This window comes from Magallana gigas, chromosome 9, assembly GCF_963853765.1.
Source record: "Magallana gigas chromosome 9, xbMagGiga1.1, whole genome shotgun sequence".
NCBI classification, from domain to species: Eukaryota; Metazoa; Mollusca; class Bivalvia; order Ostreida; family Ostreidae; genus Magallana; species Magallana gigas.
This window is the reverse complement of record NC_088861.1, coordinates 5,042,182-5,066,558: the sequence shown is the minus strand read 5'-3', so window position 1 is coordinate 5,066,558 and position 24,377 is coordinate 5,042,182. Positions and strand designations below refer to the sequence as shown.

General features: G+C 30.5%; 3 long non-coding RNA genes and 1 other non-coding gene across 5 annotated transcripts; 1 reads left to right on the top strand and 3 right to left on the bottom strand.

Moving 5' to 3' along the window:
• Positions 1 to 1,390: 1,390 nt before the first annotated feature.
• LOC136271632 (uncharacterized) lies at positions 1,391 to 2,749 on the bottom strand. Of its 2 annotated transcripts, none has more exons than XR_010709574.1 (4): positions 2,578 to 2,749; positions 2,332 to 2,393; positions 2,046 to 2,198; positions 1,391 to 1,815 (listed from the first exon to the last, which is right to left on the bottom strand). It is a non-coding gene; the product is annotated as an uncharacterized lncRNA (long non-coding RNA). The 2 variants fall into 2 exon arrangements; XR_010709573.1 differs by having other exon boundaries at positions 2,031 to 2,198; positions 2,578 to 2,748.
• A 1,633-nt stretch (positions 2,750 to 4,382) lies between these two features.
• LOC105334203 (uncharacterized) lies at positions 4,383 to 5,303 on the top strand. The gene is made up of 3 exons (XR_901080.4): positions 4,383 to 4,481; positions 4,796 to 4,948; positions 5,063 to 5,303. It is a non-coding gene; the product is annotated as an uncharacterized lncRNA (long non-coding RNA).
• A 1,588-nt stretch (positions 5,304 to 6,891) lies between these two features.
• Positions 6,892 to 10,350, bottom strand: LOC117685362 (uncharacterized). The gene is made up of 4 exons (XR_010709428.1): positions 10,148 to 10,350; positions 10,003 to 10,064; positions 8,136 to 8,300; positions 6,892 to 7,998 (listed from the first exon to the last, which is right to left on the bottom strand). It is a non-coding gene; the product is annotated as an uncharacterized protein (transcript).
• Positions 10,351 to 18,706: 8,356 nt separating this feature from the next.
• Positions 18,707 to 23,223, bottom strand: LOC105334202 (uncharacterized). Its single transcript, XR_010709788.1, has 4 exons — positions 23,092 to 23,223; positions 22,956 to 23,014; positions 19,185 to 19,349; positions 18,707 to 19,018 (listed from the first exon to the last, which is right to left on the bottom strand). It is a non-coding gene; the product is annotated as an uncharacterized lncRNA (long non-coding RNA).
• Between the last annotated feature and the right edge of the window lie 1,154 nt (positions 23,224 to 24,377).

Below are 24,377 nucleotides of genomic sequence, written 5' to 3'. Positions count from 1 at the left end.
CTAAAAATTTAATTCATATTAATTAAGAATTCAACACTTTTTCACCAACTTATTTTTACTCGCTTCGAATTTCAGACCATAGTGACATTCGGAACTCTTGAGATTTTTCATATTTAAGACTCTGAGTTAGAGTTATCTCCCATATTTCGTTTGATGAACAGAATATATGACAAATTTTAAATGAAAATTCACACGTATTTGTAATCTCGTTTCTGAGTTTATCCATTGAAATGTGATATCATTTAACATTAACTAAAGAGACTCCCGTGGTTTAGCGTGAATGTAATGCGCATCCGCAAGATTGTAAAATCCGAAAAATCATCATGATTTCCGGATTTTTAAAGGAATGCTTATTGATTATTGATTAGCTAAGCTTGATTGTTGATTGAGAAAAAAAAAACAAATTGGTAATCTTCAAGTATTAAAAATGCTCTTTCCAATTTCTCGGTATTAAAGCCCAAAATTCGAATCTACTATTTTAATAAAGTAGTATAGATGAGTCTGGCCCCAAACTGCTACGTGCCTGTTACCTTAAGATGAACAAACTCTAGTACAGGAATGCATGTCCTTATTAGGTGCCTGCTACGCCCAAACCTACAAAACCATCACGGGTATTTAAATACATTACCAGTTGGGTGAGTGTAAAGGTACTGAAATAAGATTTATGAACACCTGATATGGATTAAAATATATGGACAGGTGAAAACTATGGCAAACAGTTTGGACATTAAATGTGACATTTAAATGTAAAAAATTCATGCATTTATTTCTTGCCAATTCAATTGATGTCTTTACTTGATCCTCAGCTACATACATGTATCTGTCGTACAGTTCTGTCAATATTATACAGCTGAGCATTCGATTTCATAATTAGATGCTACTTTTTAGTTTCTCGAGCTTGTTTACTTTGTAAACAATACATTCGGGGATGTGTCCGGTCCATTTGATGATGTTAGTAACGTTTGCCATTCATACTTCTTGCGCCATAAATACACAATATATCATTTAAACTTAACTGTAAGCCCTGTTTATTATAAATGCAACGCATTTAACCAGCAAAAAGACCTTAGAATCAAGAGTTCATGAACATAATTTTTGTTTACAAACATAAACATATTATTCACTTCAAGAAAGAGAAAATATGTGTGACTACAGTAGAGCTAAGTACGTTAAAATTAAGATTACATGTATACATGTATGCGGTAATACATTGATACAGCAAAACTGCTTACAGCTAAGTTGGTTTTATTTCTATTATCGTAATATTGAATTGTATTGTATTGTTATTTATCTATTATTCATGTCAATTTATATCTATTTCAGTTGAATATATTAGCAAGACAAAAATCACTGTTTATTCCATTTAATGATTTTTTACAAACAAACAATCATGGACATCTAATAATATATACAAAATTACATTCATAAGTAACACAATGATTTTGAACAACTCATTACATAATTATCAATACCAGTTTGCTTAAACCAACAATCAATTAAGTAATCTTATATCAACACATCGATTTGACATCATCTTCCACTTTCCGCACTTGTCCTTCAATTTCAACCAACCAACTAGTAAAACATAAAAGCGCATCTTTTCTTTTTGTGAGAGTTCGAAACAAACTCATTCTCAGTGGTAACTAAGTCTGTCGACAAAAGATGAAGTTCTGTTATTTCGGACCCATTGTTTTTTTCTTCTAAACAAATAGGCAATGGCTATAAAAGTAACTAAAAATCCGGATGCCATTACTCCGATGATGACGTAATCAAGTTGAACTGAACCAAAAGAGATTTCCTTTGATGCTTTTGAACCTAAATTTTTCATTAAAAGATGAAACGAATAAAAGTATCATAATGTTATGGTAGTTTAAAAAAGAATTTCTTAGATAAGGCCACATAACATTTGCTTAATTTATTCACATAAGATATGAGTTAACACTATGACTTCCATAATGGGGCTAATTTAGGCCCTTACAATACTGTATATTGTCCCTAATGAAATTAATTATATCTTTTCTACATAATACCTTTAAGTTGTGTACCGCTTTGAGTTGTTCCATATTTTTTCGGACAACCTAATGTAGAATCGCACAATTCTTGAATGCAGTGCGAACAATCTTGTTGACAATCTCTTCCATAATTCGGATATCTGCATGGACTAGAACAGTTTTTCCCATATGATCCAACATTACAATCTGTCGTGTGACAGAAACATTAAACAACGATACAAAAAGCAACATTAGGTGAACATTAAGTTATATTGATTTTGAAAAATACACTGTCCCAATACAAAAGCATATGGTTTTATTTCAATAAATAGGAACTGACCAACGCATTTGTTTAAAGCATCGTTCCATTGGCAATCTTCAAGACAATTTTCATCCGAGTTCCTTTCAAGAATATTAATTTTTAAATTAAAATCACTAGTGATCGAAGATATTAGAAGGTATTTAAAATTTACAACGAATTTACAAGACTTTCATCATATAACTAATGAAAATATATTTTTTTTTTAAATCGCAGGCTGTTGTAAACGAAAACAAAATAGTTTACTTACTGAGCGTGTGAGCTTACCTTTCGCAGTTCAAAGATGCGCAAAATGTAGTACTGCAATAAAAACAGAGGACAACATAAAGCTGATACTTCATTGCGCCGATGTATTCTAAAATATCAACATGTATAATATTGTTTAAAGGGTTGTTTTGCTAATCTTTTTTTCCTCCAAAATCCAACTTGTTGTCAGAGAATGGGTTGGCAGAGAATGTTACAAAGGAAAGTTAATACAAGCGGAAGTTAAAACAGGACAAAAATATAGATGAGGCGGTTGATACTAATTACGTACAAGCTGAATATTTATCTGTGTGATACCATCAAGTACACAATCTCCACCTTCACTGCTCGGTTATATTTGTTTCCTGTTAGTAATATAACGTGATTATATATACATTTAAATGTTATTGTTTACATCTACCGAGTATGATTCCCTCTATTTCTTAGATAACTTATGGTTAATTCAAAGCTCTATTGAAAGACTGAACTGGCATCTGCACACCCTGTAAATTGATTGGTCTAAACCTATAGCGATCTAGGAAATATCGCGGACTGCACGGCCTAATACTGATGTAAACCTCGAAATTCCGTAGGAGAGATCTTGGCTGTTTCTTTTACCTAACGGACTGATGTACATTAACAATAATTTAGGGAATTTAATTTAATTTAATTTATTTTTAACAATCAGTTAACAATCAGTTGATTAATTTGTTAAAAAAGATGCAAATATAAAAAAATGACAAAATGCTTTCTTTTGTGATTCATGAGGGTTATAAAAGTAGCGATCATTGCAGGACAAATTAACCTAACCCGCTTACACAGATTATATATTTTTGCTGCAATGTCCCAACTTCATATCCCCCATCAATCTCCAAGCAAAAAGAATTTGTTTTGTTTAAATATGAAAATTGTCTAGATAGATTTCGTGTAACAGATATTTATTGAAACTGACAACTGCTTTAAAATGATGTCGGTCGTTGAAAGTGTTGTTTTGACGGTGGAGATAAGTTTTGTCGATTATCATTTGCCGTCATATCAAGGGCCGTCCTACAAAGTCCTTAAGTCAAACAAGACTAAAAAGAGTTTGCAAAAGATCCGGGTATTTTTTTTTTATCTTAAAATTCATACCTAGGGGTATATTTGTATTAATACGTTAAGCAAAACACAGATTCGGAAACAAGTAATGAGCAATATATATCAGGAACCTAGGAATATATTGTTGAAATTTTACGCGTTTATGTTCAACTGTATTGCTCAAGTAGTTGACATCCGTAATGGTGAGTATTAGCAGTTTGGGCGTTGTATTTCAACGACCTGGGTAAAGGTAACGCTATAACAAACACTATGAATATATAGTTTACGATTAAATACACATTCACAGATTAAATACGACTAAACAAAAATCGTAATTTGCTGTGTATTCTATAATGTACCTATGTGATGAAATCTAATAACATAAGCTATTTGTACCAGCTAGGTTATTATTTTTCTAAACGACGTATATACAATTACTAATAGTTGGTATAACAAAAAATCTGAAAAAATGATACTGCTTTTTATAGCTGTTCACGATTTAACAAATCGAAATGTTCTAATGTTTAACGAAAGAGACAATCCTTCAACATGGAATTTGTAAACATTTAGTCATAATCCGTTGTGCTTTTTGTGATTTCTGTATAATAAAGTAATAGGCATACACTTACCAGATATATTAAATTATTTTGGCTCACTAGCTTTGTCTTTCCTTATACGTATTTATAGCATCAACTCATTTTTAGTGGCGTGCTAACAGTAAACGGAAAAAGGAAACTCATGTATTTTGAGATAGGTTCCAATTACTATTGTCTGCAAATAACATTTTGTTGCAATGGTATTCCAACTCTTTGTTTGTTTTCATTTGCTCTGCAACATCACATCATTTGCGAAAGGTAAGCCTTATAAGTTTCATACAATTATTTTTCTTTGAACAAAACATGGACATGTAATTTCACTAGCATTTTAAGGAAGCAGAAAAGCACAGTTTTCTGGCGCTGATAATACTGATAATTCTTTCAATATTGTAGACAATTTCCTTCTTGAACGTGTAATATTGTAGTCAAAATTAACAGTATCGTGATTAATAAAGAATGATGCAGATTGGTAAAGATTTAAGGAAATGTTATTATAAAAAGTAAATTAAATTATTCATTACAGACATGTATCTGTTTTTAAACGTGTGATTTATCCTGCTCTGTTTTGATAGAATGTAAAATTGGATATATCGGGAGCAACTGCTCGAGTCCATGCAGATATCCAAGTTATGGAAAAGGTTGTCAATTTGAATGTTCGAATTGCTCGAAGGAAATGTGTGATGCAAGATTTGGCTGTTTGATTCCCGATGAATCAATAGACAAAGGTAGTAACTGCATTAAAAATAAATAATGATTTTTTGCATTCAAAGGATTACATGCATCAATCATGGTTTATATTGTTCTCATTAATCTTTATTACGCATCACTTTTTCTTTTAGATAATACTACACTGAGCGAGGATTCAATTCAACTGATTTATGTGACTATAGGATTGATTTCATCCGGGTTTTTCATTATATTTACTTCTGTTGCCTGTATGTTTCTGATTAGAGGTCGATCGGCCAGACATGAGAGATCGCAGTACTAACCTGTAGAAATATCGTGTGAAAACTGTACCTTTTCCGCCCAATGGAAACAATCTAATAATTTTGTATTTATTCGATATATCTAGGAATAAAACTGCATAAGAAGACTGTATACATTGGTTTCCGTTATTCTTAAATAATATTTACCTTTATAATCAGACGAAAAATCTGTATAAATCTACATGTGTAAGAAAAGGTTCAAATTTTGAAGCTAGGATATTTGATTTCCTGCCTCTTCTGTAAAAATAATAGCTGATGGCCAAAATTATCAAAATAAAGAGTTTAAGCATATCTAATCGGTATATTGTTGACAATCCATCCTTCTTAAGGTAATCATATTTTGAAATACAAACCTGTCTTCACAATTAGGAAAAAACTTATATGTCGTTTAATCTAACTTACTTTGTACAAGCATTTGATTTTGTGGTAGCCAATTAAATTTAGTAAATTTAGTAAATAAGTTTTTTGTTTCAATTTCTTACTTAGTCTGTTTATATTATAATAATTACAATATGTTACATTTAGATAGTTTTACTGTCTTTTCTTTACTTATATATCTATGAACATCTTGTAAATTTCGAAATGTGGACAAAGACTGAAGTTAATTGTACAAATTGAATTTTTGTAAACAAATCAGTTAAATACATATGCTTTATATATATATATATATATATATATATATATATATATATATATATATATATATATATATATATATATATATATCTGAGTAGTTTAGTTTTAAATTTTGTACTATCATTATTCATTTTTACTTGGTTTGATGTGCATAGTTTTGATGATAATAGTTTTAATCATTGTTATCGTAAAAGCACTTTATCCGCTAACAACTCCTCAAACCCCTTTTTTAGATTTAAATTTAAAGCAGAAGCAACTTTTTTAATCATGTCTTACAATTTGAAAATTCACCATCTAAGCTACATGCATTTGCATTATTTAATCTAAGATAATGTGGGATAGAAGGCAGATATCCAAAAGCCAGGACAGCCTTTGAAAAAAAAATGTTTTCTTCCGACTGCCTGTTTTAAACTTTAGTCAATACAGTACCGATCACACCCAACCTAACACCAGAGTAAACCCCAACCAAACCCTGGGTTTTTTTTTTTGGGGGGGGGGGGTTTACTCTGGGTTTACTTTATGAAAATGTGGGTCAACTCAGTGTTTACTTTGGGTTTACTTTAAGTTTACTTGGAAATTGCTTTTGTGGTCATCTGTATGCACTGAAGTGTAAAGCAGATCCGTTTTTTATCTTACCATCCTACTGCCTGTAATTCCTGCCCCTTGTGTATTCCAAATACACAGTTAGTGTCTGCTCTCAGGGGTATACTACTGATCGGGGTTTACATACTGTGTCCACTCTGGGTTTACTTTGAGTATACTCTGGGTTCACTCTATTAAACCCAAAGTAAACCCAGAGTAAACCCAGAAAGTAAACCCACGGTTAAGTTGGGGTGTACTTTCTGTTAGGTTTAGTCTGATCTGTACCTAAAAGAACTACACTGTACAATATTGTTAAGTTTGTTCTTTTGATGAAAATTCAACATTGTCTTTTTTTAATAATTAAGCAGCAGTTGTTTTTTGGTTTTTTTTATAATAAACATTTTTGTCATCTTTTGATGGTAAACTATCATTTTTTTCTGTTTTTAACTGGTTGTTACTTCCGTCTGTTTTTCCGGGTGGTGTGTAGTTGTTATGAAGGAAATTTTGTAAATAGTTGCAAATATCCTCTCTCAACAAATTTGTCAGTTGTCATTATTTTATTTATTCTTTCAATAGCAAAATTAAAAACAAAACAATTTGTCAAAGCTAAAACATATAAAATAAATTAACTACTTGCAGCGACTAGCAACACAATACACACCGAAGATTATAATCAAATAAACATCAAAATCATATTCTGATTTTACAAGGATAAAGTAAAAAAAAGTTACTAACGATCGATAGTTTGAGTTGTCATTCCTTTTATGTGCTTGCATGCAAAGACTGTAAGATAGATACATAATAAATTTTGATATAATTTTGATACTGTGGAATTATTAGATTTCGAGGTGGCTCAAATTGTTGGTATTTTCGGTAAGCCCCCCCCCCTTCCCGACAAATTCAAATCCTCGACGAAAACAAATTTGGAAAGAATTTTCTTTCTGAAACTAAAAATCGATGAAACCACGAAATTACATCCCCATCAATAAGCAAAAATCACACAATCCACAAAAATTAGCTACAACGAATTTAAATGATTTAACAGTATGTTTGGAAGATGATTGAATATGTACGTAAAATGAATTCAAAACACGCCATCCGATACATGGTAGGTCAATTCGTCATCGTTTTTAAATGTCATTCAAATGGTACTTTCAGAATTCTGCGTTAAAGAATTGTCATTCGGTGTTTGATACAAAAATTAGATTTGAAAGAAATATTTTTAAATCAACTGGCAAATCTTATATCTACACATTGACAATATATACAGTCATTTGAAATATTTAAGCGAGTTTATGAAAAAAGTTATATATCTGAGTATAGGGTTTCATAGCAAACACGTGGAGCATAATTAACTGCACTCTCACGCGATGAAGCCCTGTCCTCACGCATGATGCATTCAACCACGAAGGAGTCAATATTTCTTTCAGTTGTTAAGATTCTTCTGGAAAAGTGTCTTTTAAGGAGCTTAGTAACAACTATGATTGAGACAATGACGAGCAAAAACCCTGTTGTCAGCGTTGCCACAATTACAATGGTGTTATTTTCAGATGTTTGTCTTCTTTTGTCATCTGTATTTGAAAAATAGTAAATAAAACATGCGTTTGCTTAAAACTCCTGAAATTTCAATATGAAGTATATTTGTTAAATGTTGACCCCATCTAAGGTGGTTTGAATCAATAATATGATGTCGATAATATATAATTACCTCCTTTTGAAGATTCCGTTATTGCATTTAAGATTTCTATGGGACATCCAATCTTATTGTCGCAGGCTCTTGCAGAGCAATTGCACTGGTTTTGACACTCATGGCCATAATTTGGAAACCGACACGGCTCTGAACAATTGATTCCATAAAATCCAACATCACATTCTTAAAAAGATATTTTTGATAAAGATGGTAAAAAGACATGTTTCAAAATAACATTAATTTTTTACCCTTAAATAGTTTTAAAACTAAAACTAGTGTATGCGGTTTTAGAACTCCACTGTCTTTTATCTTAAAGAGTTGGTCTATGCTCTAATTTTTTTTAGATTGTCTTTTTGATTTCTTCCGGAAAGCAAACTTGATTTAATCAACAAAGTTATGACCCACATTAGAAATATCAGATTGCAACCGATCAGCCGCATGTTTTAGGAAAATAACAGAAGACCCTTCTCCCAATTAAATTAAAAAAACAAAATCACGTCTCTGAAATGACTAAGTAGTTAGAGTAACAGGCTATAGGCTATAGATACATAACAGTATAAAACTGGTCTTTTTAGGTTAAGGGTTTTATACGTAAACTTGAGAATTATTTTTTCGGTCTATACAAAGTGACAATGCTTTGAAATCATGCTTTTGCAGACTTGGAGTAGAATATTTTTTTGAATCCTGTTTTAAAAACTGAACTGTGTTTAACAATAAACCATGGGTGTTTTTGTCACCTTAATAAACCTTTTATTCTTTTTTCAGTTAATTAACACATAACACTTTAAATGCAAACACGAAGTTCAAGTCTGTTTTCTTAATTTTTTTTATTGATTTAAGAAGAACAGTTTCAATTGTAAGTGAAAAACCAGTATAGGTCAATCTAAAGAATATTTATTTATTATTATAATAGAAATATGCAACGCCCAAAATGAAACAGCTGTTTATATAATATTTTAATATGTGAATTATTGTAAACTAATTGGCTGTATTGTCCAAGGTTAAATTTATGAATAAATAATAGTTTATTACGACTTTTACATCGCTATAAGTAAAGGTCTTGATGTTCAGGCAAATTAAAAAAAAATACAAATGGTGCAAAAATACTAATTGTTTGATGATATATTTCAGTTCTTACATATCACCAAGAGGAAGCACAAACGGAATTAAATATTGTTTCCTCTTTTTAATTAAGGAATCTAAAATGTTATTTTTGTTGCTGTATATCACGAAACATATCTTTGTATAATGCGTTCATTTCATAAATAGGCAATTGTATTGCAATCGTTAAAATTTGTTACGTTCATTTTTTCGGTATTAAATGAACTAATTTTCTTAAGAAAAAATGAAACTTTTCTTTTTTTTTAAATGTTTGAAATTTATATAAGAAAAATGTTAAAAAGGTCGCAAAGTGTAAATTATGATGTGAATGTATATTCAAATTTTAACTTCATTGGAATATCATTAAGCGAAAAAGAAATCGGACGCTGAAATTATGTTGACAATTAAGTTCCGAAGAAAAGGTTTTTATGTAGAATAATCCTAATTATCATAATTGCTTTTTATCACACATGATTAATTTTATACAACATTTAAGCAGACAAACCACGTCTAACACAGTGTTGTTATAATTTTATCACCTTTAACAGATGAATAGAATTTAATTAGGCAACGGGCACGGTAATCAAATATATCCCACCCCTTTTACATGTAAAAAAGAATGAATACCTACTCATTGATATAAAACAGAGCATTATCTATCAAAAGTATATATATAAACGGAGAAATATGTTCTAAAAGTATATATAATTTTTATTGTATAGTGTACATATATATTTATATTTTCATATTATGTTGTTTTTTGATATTGCACTTTCATTATTACCTTTGCACACTGATTTCTTTGAATCCCAAAGATGATCTGTAGAACACAATGCAGAAGTTTCACTGAAATGTTTTAAAAGAAAGAAAGAATGAAAAATATATTTTACAAATAACTGTCATCTCTAATAAAAAATAAAAATACTCACTTTGTTGGTAAATTTTCTAAGCCCATCAAGTTGGACAATGAAAAATAAATAATGAAAATGAGATTTGATATTCTCGACATTTTTATTATAAATTTACTCTCTATGAAAACAAAAGCTCCAGTGCAGTTTGGCAACAACTAAATGAGGAAATTCTGCAATGGGAAGCAAGGAGCTAATAATACATATAAACAACACATAAACCTCGTGCAGTGATACAGACAGTTTACTCAGCTTTCCACTATAATCATGCAAATTGCATTTTTGCAAATTCATACTAGAGAAAGTGTATGAGCTATTTAACTCTTTACATCAATTGATAAGAACACAGTTTACTCTTTAAAACATCGTTTTTTAAGTATATTATACCTTATTGATTAAGCTGAAATCGATCTAAAATTGTTTTTCTTTTCTTTTTTTTGTGTATAAGCTCTGATAAACCAACTTGCCAAACATCTGCCAAAAGGAATCTACAATTACAGAAATATAATGTAAAAAGATTAACCTCCACTACAAAATTCAATTTAATTAAGCTATGGATTTGGCACTGTATTTCCGGGATTCGGGAAATGTCTATAAGAATTGATATGTAGTGGACTGATTTCCTTGATAAATTTTCGAAAAATACGTCCTTTATCTAACGTTAATTACAAAAAAGACAGGAAGATATCTTGTACACTTTTTTTGAAAGTCACAAACATATTGATTCGCTTCATTAACTACAATCTATTTGAAGCAGAAGTCTAGGTCTTGCTTATTATTAAGTTCAAATTTATTTTCGGTTCAAATATCGAAATGTTTGACTTGTGTTTGCTAAAAACTAATTAATGCAAATAGGAAACAAATATTTTTTCAAGTAACGTGTTTATAATACATGTATCTAAAATACTTTACATTTCTTTTCCAATTTACCGGTACTAAATACACTTAAAATATTTACAATATAGACGTTGAATAATATTCACATCTGTTCTCATTTATATATTAGAGGTAATGTAAAATCACTTCAAATTGAGTTAGGATGTGAAAAAAATCATTGCGTGCATTTTAAAGATCTTGAAGTTTTTTTTAAAGCAATATATTCTAATGCATAATAAATTTTCAAATTTGTAACCTTATTGATGGAGATTTTTTTTTAACTTGATAATGACACTTACACGTAGGAGTTATATACGCATTGCAAAAAATGAGGAACATAAAACTTAGGTTTTAAATGATAATCATGCTAAAAACCAATACAATTTGCTAAATGTGAGGCAAAACAATGAGATAAATGATTGTTTTTATCAAGTTTTATTTATTCTATGAATTAAAAATACAATGGTTCAAAAACACTTATCATTAAGTCTATTATCTGATTGAAAAGAAAAGACGTTTAGGTTGGTGGGGTATGTTCAGTGTTGTTCAGTGGAGTATAGAAAAAGACAGTAAGTACTCATTAAGTCCATAAAATCCAACGTACATTCTGAAATGAGGGACTATGCGAATATATGTATTATTTAAACATACATTTCATACATTACAATCTACCCAAGATCTTCTACAATCGTATGATTTTCATGTAATTACATGTAACACAGCCGTTCTAACACAAATGCAAACACAACGAATCTGGTTTCCATTAACTCACGTTGCTTCAAATTTCATTTAAGTCCAAAGTGCAAAGATTATTGTAAAGGGCCAAATACCCGTTTGATTTTTAAATATTATGTCGTATCATACGTTTGTCTTATTGATTTTGAGCAAATTGTAAAAATAACTATATTATTATTGAATAAATATAAAATATAAATATTGAATATAAAATAGATTTGTTAAATGTTGACCCCATCTAAAGTGGTTTGAATCAATTATATAATGTCGATAATATATAATAACCTTCTTTTGAAGATTCCGTTATTGCGTTTAAGATTTCAATGGGACATCCAATCTTATGGTCGGAGGCTGTATTAGAGCAATCGCACTGGGTTTGACACTCATGGCCATAATTTGGATACCGACTCGGCTCTGAACAATTGATTGCATAAAATCCAGCATCACATTCTTAAAAAGATATTTTTGATTATTTTTAATCGAAGGTCGACCTAGACAAAGATTGCATTTAAAAAGTTGTACAGAAATGCGCGCTTGAATACCAATCAGCCTTGTTTATTAAAAAAAATATTCATTAAAAATTGTAGAAGGCCTTTTTTAATGAATCTGAAGATTTAATGATTAAAGCAGATAAAATACCTATGTAATGATGAATAAGATGGTAAAAGGACATGTTTCAAAATGACATTGATTTTTTTACCCTTAAATAGTTTTAAAACTAAAACTAGTATATGCAGTTTTAGAACTTCACTGTCTTTTATCTTAAAGAGTTGACCTGTCCTTTTTTTAAAATTGTCTTTTTGATGTCTTCTATAAAGCAAAACTTGATTTAATCAACAAAGTTATGACCCACATTAGAAATATCAGATTGCAACCGATCAGTCGAATGTTTTAGGAAAATAATAGAAGCCCCTTCTCCAAATTAAATTAAAAAAAAACATATTCACGTCTCTGAAATGACAAATATTTAGCGTAACAGGCTATAAATACATAATAGTATAAAACTGGTCTTTTTAGGTGAAGAAATTTATCATAGGTAAACTTGAGAATTAAATTTTCGGTTTATACAAAGTGACAATACTTTGAAATCAAGCTTTTGAAGACTTGTAGTAGAATATTTTTTTGAATCCTGTTTTAAAAACTGAATTGTGTTTAACAATGTTACCATGGGTATTTTTGTCACTAAATTAACCACTTTTATTCTTTTTTCAGTTATTTAATACATTTAACAGTTTACTTTAAATGCAAACAAGAAATTCTGTATTCTTAATAATTTGTTTACTGTTTGGAGGCATTTTTTTCATTGTTTTAATTAGAAAAGATTTGTCTGTAAGTGAAAAACTAGTATAATGTAATGTAAAGTATTGTTATATATTATTATAATAGAAATATGCAACGCCCAAAATGAAACAGCTGTTACAACAGGTGCAAAAATACAAATTGTTTGAAGATATATTACAGTTCTTACATATCACCAAGAGGAAACACAAACGGAATTAAATATTGGTTCCTCTCTTTAATTAAGGAATCTAAAATGTTGTAAACTTTGTAACTGTATATCACGAAACATATCTTTGTTTAATGCGTTCATTTCATAAATAGACAATTACATGTATATTGCTATCGTTAAAATTTGTTACGTTCATTTTTACGGTATTAAATGTACTAAATGTCTTAAGAAAAAATGAAACTTTTCTTTTTTAAATGTTTGAAATTTATATAAGATGAAATGTTTGAAAGGTCGCAAAGTGTCATTTACGATGTGAATGTATATTCAAATCTTAACTTCATTGGAATATCATTAAGCGAAAAAGAAATCGGACGTTGACATTATGTTGACAAGTACCGAAGAAAAGGTTTTTATGTACAATAATCCTAATTATCATAATTGCTTTTTATCGCACATGATTAATTTTATACAACATTTAAGCAGACAAACCACGTCTACCACAGTGTGGTTATAATTTTTTTATCTTTAATAGATGAATAGAATTCAAATGGGCAATGTGCACAGTGATCAAATATATCCTACTCCTTTTTAAAAAGTATGAATTACTACTTATTTTATATAAAACAGACAATTATCTATCAAAAGTATATATAAACGGAGAAATATGTATAAAAATGATATATAATTTTTATTGTATAGTGTACAAATATATTTATATTTTCATATTATGTTGTGTTTTTGACATAACACTTTAATTACATGTATTACCTTTGCACACCGATATCTTTGAATCCCAAAGATGATCTGTAGAACACAAATCAGAAGTTTCTCTAAAATATTTTAAAAGAAAGAATGAAAAAAAATATTTTTCAAATAACTGTCATCTCAAATAATTAAAAAAAAAATCACTTTGTTGGTAAATTTTCTGAGCCCATCAAGTTGGACAATGAAAAATAAATAATGAAAATGAGATTTGATATTCTCGACATTTGTATTATAAAATTACTCTCTATGAAAACAAAAGCTCCAGTGCAGTTTGGCAACAACTAAATGAGGAAATTTTGCAGTGGGAAGCAAGGAGCTAATTTTATATAGAATCAATATATAAACCACGTGCAGTGATATAAACAGTTCATTCAGCTTTCCATAATAATCATGCATATTGCATGTATGCGTTCATTCAGCTTTCCATAATAATCATGCATATTGCATTTATGCAAATTCATACTAGAGAAAGTGTATGAGACATTTCACTCTTTACAACTAATAATAAGAACAAAGTTAAGTGTTTAAAAGCCGGGATTTTTAAAAAGTAATTTATACTTTATTGAACTGATATTGGTCAAAAACTGTGTTTCTTTTCTATGTGTATAGGTAAACAACTTGCCCGACGTCTTCAAAAACAGATCAACAATATCGGAAACATAATGTTTAAAGATTTACCTAATTAAGATATGGTTTAAGCGCTCTATGTCCGAGATTCGGGAAATAACTGTAAGAATTGATATGTAGTTGACTAAGTTCCTTGATAAAACTTTCAAAAATTACGTCCTGTATCTAACATAAATTTAAAAAAAGGACAGGAAGAAACATTGCACACTGCTTTGAAAGTCACAAACATATTGATCCGCTCAATTAACAACAATCTATGTGAAGTGAAAGTCTGGGTCTTGGCAATTTTCAAGTTCAAAAGTATTTTTGGTTCAAATTTCGAAATTTTTGACTCGTGTGAACTAAAATTAAATCAATGCAAATGGGAAACAAATACTTCCTAATGGAATAATTTTGTAAAGTAACGTGTTTATAATATATAGAATATTTGAGATTTCTTTCTCAATTTGCCGGTACTAAATCACTACAAATATTCGAGTTCATTTTAATATGGACGTTGAACAATATTTACATCTGTTTTCATTTATTAATTTGAGAGAACGTAAAATCACATCAAGTGGAGTTGAAATGTGAAAAACGTTTTCGTGAATTTTCAAGAATTTTGAAGGTTTAAAAAAAAAAAGAAAAGAATATATACTAAAACATAATAAAATTGCTCCATTATACCCTAATTAATGGATATGTTTTTTTTTCTAAACTTGATCATGACAATTACACCTAGGATTATACACGCATTGCAAAAAATTGAAGAACATAATGATTAGGTTTAAAAAGATAATCATGGTAAAACAAATACAATGGGTAAACGTGAGACAAAAACAATGAGGTGAATGGTTGTTTATATCAAATTTTATTCATTCTATGAATTGAAGAACAATGGTTCAGAAAACACTTCTAATAAAATCGATCATCTGAATAAAATGGTATTTTGGCTTGTGGGGTATGTTCAGTGTTGTTCAGTGGAGTATTAAAACGACAGTAACTATGTCAAGTAGAACGCAGTGGTTCTTCTTTTTAGATGCCTTAACAATGGAATAATATATGCTTGTGACTTTGTTTTTAAAACAAGAGGCCCATGGGCCACATTGCTCACCTGAGCAACAATAGACATTATTAAATCAGCTTTACGGAGTAATATACCAAAAAGGTATGGGCATGTAGTCTACAGATCCTGTATATAAATCAAAGGCCGAAACAGCCATAAAGTCGTCAAGCTGACATTTTCTTTTATATAGCACGATATTCATAATTTGAATTTCTGAAATGATAGTCGTAAATTATTTGATATTAGAATTAAAAAGTAAATGAATTATGCTTTGTGCTGCTTTAAAAACAAAAATCAGTATATTTCCTTATAAATTAGGTAGTGATGCGTTTATAACACGATAACTCATCATGGTTACAAAAATCGAAGAGATTTCAAAGATCAAAAATAAATTATTTTCTTCCTGCTTTAAATAGTCTTTGAACAATTGTCACAGGTTCATAATTTGAATACATTAACAGTGTGTCCAAAATTGTAATAATAAAACATACTTTTTTCATTTATATTCCCGTTTGAAATAAGTTTACCAATGGTATGGTTGTTTACAAACAAATCCACAACACATGCTATCTGAAATGCTCGACCAAACCATCTGCATTATCGTGTTTATTTCTTGCAACGAAATCACTAGATACGATTATCGCTTACATTTATTTTGGAGACCGGGCCCGATAACATCAATTTTTTTTTCTATCGGGCACGATCTCCAATTAAAATGTAAGCGATTAACTAAAACAATTTTTAGTGAATGTTTACCTTAGACCTTATTGTATTCATCCGCCATTTCTTGATTAGGCAAATTCATACTGATGCAATGAGTTGTCAATAACCAAGAAGGCAAAGTTGGGTTTTTGTACACAATGTAGTTGAATAAATGGAATACAAATCTTAATACGTTTAATACTTTGAGGAACTTATTTTTTATGCGCATTTAAAAGGCAATGAAGAGCATGAATGTTTGGGCGATTGCAAATCCAGACGATTGCTAGAAGGCCGCCGAGCATTAGCTCGACGTCTGAAAAAGTCAATTTTTTCACTAAATATTCTGTTTATCATTGATCCTTTTTTGTCACAGTATAGTCATTTCATAGATTGAGCATTACAGTTCTCAGGAAGATCTAAATCAAATGGGATACATCAAACTTCTGAAGCCCAAGAATTGTCCAGAGGCCAAAGTCTAAACAATTTTAAAGAATCAAAAATATGTTTAAATGCTTTCATATAAGATAAACCATATATAATTACATTTGAATTTAGGTAAATTTAAACTGTTTTCTTTTGTAAAATTGGAGCGCCCCCCCCCCCCCCCCCCATCCCAGGTGGCTCCATCCTATTCCTTAAAAATATGATTTGGACAAATTTAAATCTTCACTATCTAAGGGTGCACCTTTTCTAAGAAAATGTTTTTTTTTATAGAAACAGATTTTTCTCAATATATTCCTTTGTTAAGATTTAACCGGTCCCCATTGTGCCCCTACCCTACCCCCGGGGATCATTATTTGACCAAACCTGAATTTACCATACCTGACGATACTTCACACAAGTTACAGCTTTTCTGACCAGTCGTGTTCTGAGTGGAAGATTTAGAATAGAGTTTCTCCTTATATTCTTATGTAAAAATTTGACACCCCCCCCCATTGCTGACCCACTTGACCCCCAGGGACCATAATTTGAACAAACTTAAATCTACACTATCTGATGATGCTTCCACACAAGTTTCAGCTTTTCTGGCCAAATGGTTTTTGAGAAGAAGATTTTTAAAGATTAACTCTATATACTCCTATGTAAAACTTCTGTCCCCCATTGTGGTCCCACCTTACCCTCAGTGACCGTGATTTGAACAAACATGAATTTTCACCATCTGAGGATGCTTCCACACAAGTTTCAGCTTTTCTGGCCAAATGGCTTTTGAGAAGAAGATAAATTCTGTATACTCCTATGTAAAACTTCGACCCCCCCCCTCCCATTGTGGCCCCACCTTACCCCCAGGGACCATGATTTGAACACAATGATGCTTTGTGCTAAGTTTGGTTGAAATTGGCCAAGTGGTTCAGAAGAAGGAGTCGAAAATGTAAAAAGTTTACAGACAGACTGACGGACAAACTGACACCGGACAAAAAGTGATCAGAAAAGCTCACTTGATCTTTCAGCTTAGGTGAGCTAAAATGATTTAATTTTTTATCAGTATATTCTGACGTCAGAAGTACATAGATGTGATATAAACATCAGTTTAGTGTAAACTATTAATTTGCACTCATTTAAAATTAACCAAGACCCATCTCATAAATGAACCTTTAAAAAGTTTATACATGTATAGTACATAGATTTCATCTGTCGAATGAAACGTTTGCTTCAACTTCTGTAAAGGTGGCACTAGTGATGTATGACATTATGGATAAAAAAAACCGACTTGAAAACATTTTCCGATCGGGTTCGGTAATTTTGTACTACTCATGAATGTATAAACTTTCAGAAAATTACAAAGTTCTCCATTTAATAAATCTAATTATTTCATTAAAATTAATAATTACGTGTAGCCAATCACATAAATACATAGCAACGTGTTACGGGGTCAGCCTTCTATACTATTAAGCATGCGTATTTATTGTAAACAAAGCACATGTAGGGCTCGCGAAGATTCTCCTGTACATGTTTTTTGATAAAAACATGTCTTTTCTACTTCTCCTAGGTAATAGTTGTTAAGAGTTTTTAAAATAACCACAATTATTATTTTGTAAGCATGTATTTTGCGTGCTTATCATAAGAGTAGACTACAAACTAAATTCATTTTTGTAACTGAGGCCCCTTAAAGAGGTTTTTGAACTCATCATTTATGTATGTTCATTTTAAAACGAACCGAAATTGGAAAACCATTTATAGATTATCGAGAAAAAGATAATGTTTTTCGTTTAGAGAGTTCTTTTTACCTCGTATACCACAATGATCGGACTCTTAAATTTCCGGAAGCTCATAATTACATTACATTAATTGGGTACGTGAAAGGGATTTTTATCTATTTCAACTGTTACAATCAACGTTATTTCTTATTTCCTAACGAAACAATGGGTAAATCTGAAGTTATTCACACGTGTTGTCAGCTGTACTGTCTCTTTAAGATTTATAACGAACTATCATATGTTTAAGTGTAAAATATCATAGCGCCCACGACGAACGTTATTTGCTCTCTCACGTGATGTAGAGGTGTTTCCACTCATAATGCACTCTACAACGAAAGAATCAATGTTTTTTTCAGTTGTTAGAATTCGACGAGAAAAGTGTCTTTTGAGAAGCATGGTTACGACTATGATGGACATGATGACAACAAAAAATCCGCTTATCAGCGTTGCTATGATCACAATGGTTTTATCCGAAGTTGAATGTTTATTGACATCATCTGAATTTAAAAAAAACCCACAAATTACATCTTCGGCTGTGATAGGTTTAAAATATTATTTAAGAATATTTTGCAAATTTTTTGTCCTATGAATTCGATACATACACATAATTATACTATTTGTTTTAATCAAAGAAACATTCATATTAAAAGTATAAGGTAATACCATGATTTGTAGATTCTGTCACTACTTTCGAATAATAGTCCCGGCATCCAAATTTAATGTTACAGTGCGTTTTTCTGCAATCACATTCGTGTTGACATTGGAAACCATAGTTTGGATAACGACATGGCTTGGAGCAGTTAAATCCATAAAATCCAACACCACATGCTACAATGAAGACGTATTTCAAATTAAGTTAGATAAAAGCAAAAGTTACATTTATTTACATTCAGTTTGTTTATACTTATGTTTTTTTCAAAGGCATTAGAAACTACTCAATATACCCTACAATCGCATGTGTTTATGTTATCAATACAGCCATGTTCATGTAAAACGAATAAAACAATAATGTTTTTTCAATAAAGGAACCTGGACACGATTTGATTTCTATTTTTTTTCAACATTAATATTTAGAATGTGTAAAGCAGGTATTTTTATGCCCTATCAGAGTTTAATGTATCAATTTACTTAAAAAATACAGCGTTAGGAATTCTTTGTCATGTAAACAAAGCTCAAGACACAATAATTTCAATCTCAAAAATTGTCTAGGTTCTTTCAACAAAATGTTCTTCAATTTTGTTTATTTAGAAATTGCAGTGTCTTCAGCTTTCATAACACCCCAGATCAGTTTTATATTTCATAGCCCAATAGTTAAATGACGTATTGTTGGGAGAAAGCTGGATTTGCATATTTCAAGAAATAAAATATTATATAATATGTTGTTACTGTAATCGTACAATTGCTGAACATACTAATAGAAGTACAAGCTTATCTTTTAAAAAGATTGGTGAGCCAGCACTGTAGCCATCGTAAAACACAGAAGCAGATTTATAAAACATTGGTTCATATTTCTGAATCGATTAATTAACAATAGGAAGGCACAGTGGTGTAGCCTACTGGAATTGTGCTGGAGTGGGGTCTCAATTTAGAATTGTGAATCTAGAGTGGACGTCACATCGGCAATGGCATAGCTTATTGCCTTAATTATTATGTAGTTACTGTAATTTCAATTTCCATGTGAAAATTTTCAAGAACCATTGGTACTGTTTTGTAGCAATCGTATCTTCTCGGGCCTTTCCGGCAAGCTCGGAAAACATATCCGAAGTTGTTTTCCGAGCTTGAAGGAATTTAAGATAAAGTAAGCTACCTATTATAATATTGAATATAACGTATAAGACCTATGGCTATTGTTACTTTTTGACTTTTACAATAAAACACAAAACTTCATGTGGATATGATAAAACGAAATTCAAATGGTACAGTTTATCTACAGTAGTAAAGTTTTCCCAGAATCCCCCACTATGGAGTCGAGCATGCGTATTCCAGTGAAAAGCTCGAGAGCGCTAGCAAATATATTCTCATTTTCTGATTTGATTAGGTGATAACTGCGTTCGGATCGTGATCAAATCTTTCATAAAGCCCTTTGTGTTGTATTTGACCACGGTCCGACCAAAATAATTTCTTCAAAATACTCCAAGAATGATTTCTTATTCCTTAAATTATAGGACAAAAGACTACATTTAAGCTAGCACAAATCTATTCTTTGAACCATCATGAAGTTTAGTAAAAAAAAAGATCGTTTCGAAGTGTATGTTACTAGCTAATTGCAACAGTTAGACACAGACAACACAAATTATTCATTGAGTTATTTTACCACAGTCAACAACTTGTAAAAATACGATTTTTGTTTAAATTCTTAAAGTTTTTTTTTAGAAAATTCCCAAATCAATAAACATTTATCATTTCATGGTATTAAAACAAATGGTGCACCTAATCTGAAAATGCATGTGGAACACTCTATAAAACACATGTAATTATATAACATTATATGCCTTAATCATATTCCGCCCAAATAGAAAAAAAATTATCAATTAAATTTAGTCAAATGTTTATTTTTCTGCTTTGATGAAAGAAAGAGAAGTAATCATGCAGAAACACTTCCCACTTCCCTGTTATAATCACACAGCTTTTAAAATTCCCACATATCAATCATCTTCAGAACTTCGACCTCGGGCAACAATTGTGTATCCATTTTTAAAAAGTATTTACTTTACTATAGTGTTCACTCGGTGTAATGTTTCTACTGTAAGAATTTAAACTATCTTGCCGTCAGGGTGACTGATTTCCGTTTAAATTTCATACGTTTGAGAAGATGTCTTGACCTTGAATACTGATTGTAACCAGGAACGTTAACCTTCGATAGATATCACTAGTATTTCCTTTCTTTTCTTTGGCTTTTTCAAAGAGCTTTCCTATTGTTTTAGGTGGCCAATTAAAATGGCCATACACTGGTAGAAGAGAAAAATTAAGCTTAATTAACCTTCTCTCCGGGCTAACTTATATTCAAAACAATGTCAAGAATAAAGTCAACAAGAGATTTAAAGTGAGTACAACCTGTCTTAATAACTATACATACACCAACATTTTAACGGCCCTGCATCTATCCTCAGCAATCACTTTACCTATTTTAAGCTTTTTCTTTTAAACCTATCGATAAACAGTACATGTTATACCAATCACATAAAGTGTTAGTTATCTTAAGCACGTGCAGAAAAATTATAGTTTTCCAATTTTTGTTTTCACGATTTGACAAGAATAATTGACTTCAATTGGCATTGTTTTATTTTATCTATGCTGTTGAATAACAGACATATCAGCTCCAAAATGTTAAACATTTTCACATTACTTTTCTTTCTTTGTTTCAAAATCATTTTATCTATCTGAGAAAGAACTTGGAAGAAAACTCTGTTTCAAATTTTGCTTAATTACTCGAAATTCATAAATACCTCAAAGGTTCACACAATGTCGATTCAAAGTAATGTACAAATTTCAAGGTTTCTACTTTGACACGCCCCATCTGCTCATCAGATTTTATTACACAGCTTAAAAATATAACGTCCACTGGGATTTTTTTTTAAACAGACCTGGACAAAAACGTTGTGCAAGGTATTCCTAGTAACTTTCGAATAAAGAAAAGATGTCAACGATGCCCATTATGAATCTATGTAAGATATCATCAGTCGTTCTGTGAATTTTTCCATGATAATGTTTAAATAATATTAGCTTGGATATGTTCCCTTTTGTCTATTTCTTTGTGCGTAGTTTACCGGTATATGTATTTGTATTAAAAAATCGCCAAAATATTCTGCATAAATATATTGGGCAGACGATAAGTGTATACCAACGCTTCCATCATGCCCATCCAATACATGTAACTGAACAATGTGCCATAAGGAAGGATGTTTAAACAATGAAGTGTATTGTTTATCTAATTGTCATATTCAGAGCCGATCAGACCCAACATTACATCAGAGAAGACCCCACTAAATTCCGGGTTTACATTCGGGGTTTATTTGGTGTTTACTAGGAATCTGCTTTTTTTTTTTACATAATTGCCTCCAATCGGGCTTTACTTTGAGTCTACCTAGGGTTTACTTTGGGTTTATTCGGGGTTTGCTGTAGGGTCCACTTTAAACACTAAAGTGTGAAGCAGAACCTCTTTTATCCTACCGTATTACCGTCTGTGACTCCCACCCCTTGTATATTCCAAATACACATGCATTGTCTGCATTCAGGGCTCTACTTCTGATCGAAGTTAACTATCTGTGACCATTGTAGATTTTCTTTTTTCTTTACTCTGGGTTAACTCTGGATCAACTTAGCTAGGTAAACTAGGAGTAAATCTCAAGTAAACCCCCAAGGTTTAAGTTGGGGTCTAGTTTCTGTCAGCAGGTAGCATATCTATAGCATAACATTTCAGTATCTGCTAGTTACCTTTGCAATCGTTCGTCATATCATCCCGGTATTTATCATCAGGACAGTAGGTTTCATTCCTGAAAAGAAATTACAGACTGATGACAATTGTATAAAGCCTGTTTAAATAGAATTTAAAAAAACCCACCATACTTACAAGGATTGTAGAAACACAAAATCGATCGAGTTTGATAATACTAAATAAATTTTAAAGACAATTTCACAGAACTGTAACATTTCAATAATGAATCCAGTTTGATGACATGCACAAATTATCTTGAAATTGAATTATTTCCCGAATAATGAGTACTTAAATGTCATAACATAATTAGATCATATGCTTTAAGCAGACAATCAAAACAAGGATGAAATATAATTTTCAAAATCACCTCATATTCGAAAAAAATAAATACAATATAAGGAAATAATTTTCAAACTGAATTTATTCATTTTAGATAAACGGAAAGGAAAATATCGGAAGAGTGCGCTAATGATCTACACCACACGGAATACAAATGTAGAATTAAAAAATGTTAACAATCTTTTTCAGCAAACATCTATCTAGTTTTTTTTTTCCTTTTTTTTTTATTCCTGAATATGATTTTTTTAAAGTAAATTATTTCAAAGCTGGGTCAAAATTGTTATGTAGTGCCTGCCCGTAACAAATATGTTTCAATCATGGCTTTCGAATTGTCAATATTTATTGTATAATTAATTAAATTCATCAATTTATAATTTGTAAAATGTGTTATCTTTGGAAGAGACATGAACCAGTTTTAATTATTCAGTCACTTTTTCTTAAAAAAAAATAAAATAAAAGCATTCTAATAAAAATGCGTAAATATGTTTCTGTATTATAAATACATAGTTAGGGTTTTTTAAACTTGTGTTTGTTAAGTAAATGCTTTTCTTAAAGGGATTTGATACTGATAAATATTCATTACCCCTAAATCCACTTTAAAAGCTTTCTGTCTCCAACATTCTCCCATCATTTAATTATAATAAGTGATTTTTATGAATGAAATATTGAAAAAGATACCATTTTACATGGATTATTCAAGGTCCTGTTTTAATATTCTTACAGAAATTACAAAAAAGCAAAATATTAGGTTAGTATATCACATATCGAATCAACGATACATGTGTTGTATATGTTGAATAAAACTGATAACAAAAATTCACGACGGAGCATGTTAAAATACATATTTAAAAAGGCTATTTGATATACTTTTGGCACATGTTAGGTATATGTATCACTCGAGACCAGTTGCTTTAAATTTGTGTTGTAGCAGTGTTTCTATTTTAAAAAGTAATAAATAAAAATAAATTAGTAAATAAATAAAATGTTGTCAAAATAAAATTCTTTCTACTACCAGCAAGGTATTTAGTTAAAGCTTTCCATCCTTTTATATCCACACACACACACACATCGAAACATTTTAC